The 5259-nt window shown below is 33.9% G+C and overlaps 1 pseudogene; it reads left to right on the top strand.

Moving 5' to 3' along the window:
* The first annotated feature begins 277 nt into the window (after window positions 1–277).
* On the top strand, window positions 278–358 carry LOC118997076 (uncharacterized; annotated as a pseudogene).
* The last annotated feature ends 4901 nt before the right edge of the window (window positions 359–5259 follow it).

Consider the following 5259-nt stretch of genomic DNA (forward strand, 5'->3'; position numbering starts at 1 on the left):
AGATCTATCCATTGTTTACAATGGATAGAGTTGTTAAAATACCCTGGGATGACTGTAGTGCTATTGATCTCTTTCTTGAAGGCCTCTAAGATTTGTCTTATATATTTGGGTGCTCCTACATTGGGTGTATATATATATATATATATATATATATATATATATATATATACACGCACACACACACACAAGTGTTACATCCTTTTGTTGGATAAATCCCTTAAGTACTATGTAGTGACCTTGTCTCTTGTTATGGCTTTTGTTTATAAGTCTATGTTTAAAGACTATACTTTCAAGGATCATTTCTATAGTTCATTACTAGAAGTCTATTTTGTCCAATGTAACTATAGCTACCCCAGGTTTTTGCTTTATGTCAATTTGCTTGAAATATTTTTCCCACCCCCTCACTTCCAGCCTACGTAGATCTTTTGTTCTGAGGTGGGTCTCTTGTAGGCAGCATATATATGCAGGTAGTATTTTCTTATCCTGCAGCTAAAGTATGTCTTTTGATTAGAAACTTTCCATTTACATTCAAGTTTAATATTGATAGGTATTTATTCATTGCCATTTTCCCCATTTGTACCTGTAATCCTCTCTCTTTTTCTTCAGTTTCTTAAAACAATCCCTTTTGCATTTCTCACAATGCTGGTTTGGTGAAGACGTACTCTTTTAGCCCTTTTTGTTTGTTTGGTTGGTTGTTTGCTTGTTTGTTTGTGAAGCTCCTTATTTCACCTTCCATTTTAAATGAGAGCCTTGCTTGGTTGAGTAGTCTTTGTTGCAGGCCTTTTTGAACATTACTTAGAATATTTCATTCCATTTCCTTCTGGCTTGTAGTGTTTTTGTTGAGGAATTATCTGATAGCCTTAATGTCACTCCCTTTTATTACTTGTTTTTCTCTTGATGCTGTAAGATTCTCTCTTTGTCTTTAAATTTTGCTGTTTTATTTATGATGTGTCTTGGAGTGGGCCTCCTTGGGTTCATCTTGATTGGGACCCTCTGTGCTTCCTGGACTTGCATGAATTTTTCCCTGACCAAATTAGGGAAGTTTTCTGTGATTACTTTTTCAAACAGCTTTTCTCTATCCCTTGCTCCATTTCTTATTTTCCTGGTATACTATTTGACTTGAATATTATTATGTTTCATGTTGTCCTTCAGCTCCCTTAAACTGTGTTCATTCTTTTTCAGTCTTTTGTTGTTGTTGTTGTTACTCTGATTGGGTGTTTTTTTTTCTACCTTGTCTTCCAACTTGCTGATTTGATCCTCTGCTTAATCTTATCCATTTTTACTCCTCCTAATATATTCTTCATTTCAGGTATTGTTTTCTTCATTTCTTCCTGGCTCTTACTCATAGTTTCTGTGTCCTCTTTCATGCTGGTATAGTTTCCACTGTGTTTCTTGTAGCTCCCATAGAGTTCCTTGTAGCTCTCACTGAGTTTCTTGACCATCCTTATAACCATTATTTTGAACTCTATGTCTGATAGATTGCTTGCTCTAACTTCATTTAGCACTGTTTCTGGGCATTGCCCCCTTCCTTTTGATTAGTGGTTATTTCTTTGTCTTCCTATTTTACGTGACTCTTTTCATTTGTTTCTGGATATTGGACTTTTCTATTTGACTCCATTTTTGTGTGGTGGACTTCTATAATAGGAAACCTATGGGATTTATTGGTGCAGTCCCCTTTGTCTTCTGAGCTAAATGCTCTTTGAATGCCCTTTATGTTGTTGATGTAGGGTCTCTTGTAATTGGGTTTTGGTTGTTGGGTCATTTTTTGGTAGATTCTTCCCTATGAGTGGTTGACAGAGAGTCACACTACTCACAGCATCTAATATGCTCTTGTACAGATGTGGATGGTGAAAAGCATGTTTGTACTTCTGCACTCCAAAAATTCATATTAGCTAGAATTTCAATAACTGTTCAGTTTACTTGTGAGAAGATAAGCTGAAAAATCTATGCTAGGAGCACAAGCAAGTAAACTTAGCTTCCACATACCAAGCCAGCATCTTCTCTCTTCTGATACATATTTCTAATGTCACAATGTATGACATCCTGGGTATTTTATTGGTCATATTTAATTATTGACCTCTACTTAGTTTACTTATAAACTAAGTCTTTTTTACTTGGTGATCAAAGAAGAAGATTTTGCAAAATCTTTAATCTTTTATTTAAACTACTACCAAACCTCCCATCCATGTTTCAATTATTGACAAATTTGGTGAGCATTTATTTTATACCGTATTTATTCTGTTGAAATGTTTAATAGTGGTGTTAATAACTGAGCACTGCAGCACACTTCAAGAATTTCATTCAGGTCAGCAATTTTTAAGTTTTTAAAAATCAAAACACAATAAAAACTACATTTATATGTGACCCAGAATGCATGTGTATATTTAAATACTATAATAATTATTCAAGCTACTAATCTGCTTAATTATTTTTATATTTTAATCATAGATTTCTATTTATTTGAAGTAACATGCTATACATTTTTTTCCAGATCTTCTAAATTTGTAATTTTTCATTGGAGAACCAACATTACCAAATGACTTAAGTAAGCTTAAGTCATTTGAACGTATAACTTGGTAAATATTTTCTAATTTAATAATCAATATATCCTTATCTCCTTATTTATGGGGTAACTAAAAAAACTGGAATTATCTTCTGGAGAGTGGGCCCCTTGTAGTACAGGCTTCCTGAACTAAGTGAGTGTTCTAGGAACACATCTCTATCACTGCACCAGCTGGTGATGTTATAAGAGGCTGCACTGTTCTTCAGTAATTTTTTTCTTCAAGACTATTTCAGTATTTTTGCCCATTTCATAATTACTGGTTTACAAGTCCACCTGCCCACACTATGCTCAGTGTTCAGCACTTTTGGACCAAAAACAGCATAACCGCCCACATCCACCCTCCCTATTCACCTGGTTTCAATCCCGAGTAACTTTTGTTGTTTCCCTAGATGAAAAAGTCCTCAAAGGAAAACATTTTGCCATGTGGAAGAGGCAAAACAAACAAACAAAAAATAAGAGCAGAAGCACTAAAAGTCATCAAAATTGATGAGTATAAAACTATTTTTAGCAGTAGAAGAAATGTCTCCATAGGTGTATTGCATCAAATAAAGAGTACTTTGAATGTGACTGAAGTTTAAAATATAAAAATAAATACACAATTTTCATAAATAAATTCTGTTATTTTAGCATCCCCTCATATGTATTTTCTCAAATCACCTATTCTATAATTATATAAAAAATACTAGATACTTGAGACTACACATTAACACACCAACTATGATACTTAGATTAAATGTCTTTTTTAAAAAAATGTTTAATTGATGAGTGACCAGTCAAAAGTATATCCCCTTATTAAATATCTCTTTAAATAAAATATTCTCCCTTTAAAACATGTTAGAATTTAGATTTTTATCCATTTAGCCATGACAAATATCTCTTTTGATTGGGGAATTTAATCCATATATACTTATAGTAGCTACTAGTGGAAAAGAACTTACTCTGGCTATTTTGTTTCCTGGATGTCTTATTGTCTTTTATCTCTCTTTTCCCTCTTACTTTTTTACTGTTGTGTTTTTTGTTATTTTACAGTGATATGCTTTGATTGCATTTTCATTTCCCTGGAAATTTTGAGGACACAAAGAATCAAGAGTAACTTGAGAAGTAGCTTCTCTAAATTATTATACATGAGAGGTAAGTCATGTGTCTAATTTATGCAATTACCCTCATTAGAGAATACTTATTTAAATTTTAAGAATCCAAGTTCTGTAAATAATATTGTAGTACATATGTATAGTTAATACAGTTAATAGTTAATAGGTGGGTAAATATTGAGGGAATTACTTTATTAAAATGTGATTGTCTAACTACTATGCTATACATCCGAAACTAATATTAAATATTAAATGTAAACTGTAATTTAAAAATTAAATTAAATTAAAAGTTTTAAAAAATATTCCGAAGTGTCTTTTAGATTCTAATCTGGGAGCTATTTTTAAACATTCTTTCTGGAAATTTTAATTTCAGGATTTGGAGCTTCTCATGAAAAATAATACATTTTTAAAAATGCAACAGATGATAAGAAAAGGCACTCAAAACAAAAAGAAGTTGATTTCTTTTTTTAAATTTTTGTTCAAGTACAGTTGTCTCCATTTTTCCCCCAACAGTCGTCCAGACCCCAACCATTTCCACTCCACACCTCTGATCCTACCTCTCTTTGATTTTGTCCATGTGTCCTTTGTACATGTTCCTGCAAACCCTTCCTCTCTTTCTTTTCCCTATCCCCTCCTCTTCCCCTCTGGTTACTATCAGTTTGTTCTTAACTTCAATGTCTCCGTTATATTTTGCTTGCTTATTCCTTTTGTAGATTAGGTTGCACTTATAGGTGAGGTCATATGGTATTTGTCTTTCACCACCTGGTTTATTTCACTTAGCATAATGCTCTCCAGTTTAACGTCCTACAGGAGAACGTAGGCAGGAAAATATCAGCTATTCACACAGCACTGTTTTCAACAATATGTTCCCTAGAGCAAGGTACATAAAGGAAAGAATAAAAAAATGGTGTCTCATCAAAATAAAAAAGCTTCACAGCTAAAGAAATCATCAGCAAAATGAAAAGAGAACCAACCATATAGAAAAATATATTTGTCGATGATATCTTAGACAATGGTTTGATCTCCAAAATATATAAAGAACTCATATGACTCCACAGTAGGAAGACAAAAAAAAAATGGGCCAAGGACTTGAACAGACATTTTTTGAAGGAAGACTACAAAGGGCTCAGCATCCCAGGTCATCAGGGAGATGCAAATTAAAACCACAATGAGATACCATTTCATGCCCATGAAAATAGCCCTCATAAACAAATGGCAAACAGCAAGTATTGGAGAGGATGTTGAGAAAAGGGAACCCTAGTGCACTGTTGGTTGGAATGCAGACTGGTGCAGTCACTATAGAAAACAGCATGGAATTTCCTCAGAAAACTAAAAATAGAACTGACTTTTGACCCGGCAATTCTACTGTTGGGATTATACCCTAAGAACACTGAAACTCCAATCCAAAAGATCTTATGCACCCCAATGTTTATAGCAGCACAATTTACAAAAGCCAAATGCTGAAAGCAACCTAAGTACCTTACAGGATTCTGGTCAGTTGGCTGTCACCAGGAAGTCACAGGTTTGGTGTGCAAAGGCTGGCATTACCGGATCATTGGCCTTCTGGTCAGGTCATATTCTGGAGGTGACAGATTAGGCAGGAAA

Source organism: Sturnira hondurensis, unplaced genomic scaffold (genome assembly GCF_014824575.4).
Source record: "Sturnira hondurensis isolate 20B ecotype Veracruz unplaced genomic scaffold, ASM1482457v3 Scaffold0001074, whole genome shotgun sequence".
In the NCBI taxonomy this organism is placed as follows: Eukaryota; Metazoa; Chordata; class Mammalia; order Chiroptera; family Phyllostomidae; genus Sturnira; species Sturnira hondurensis.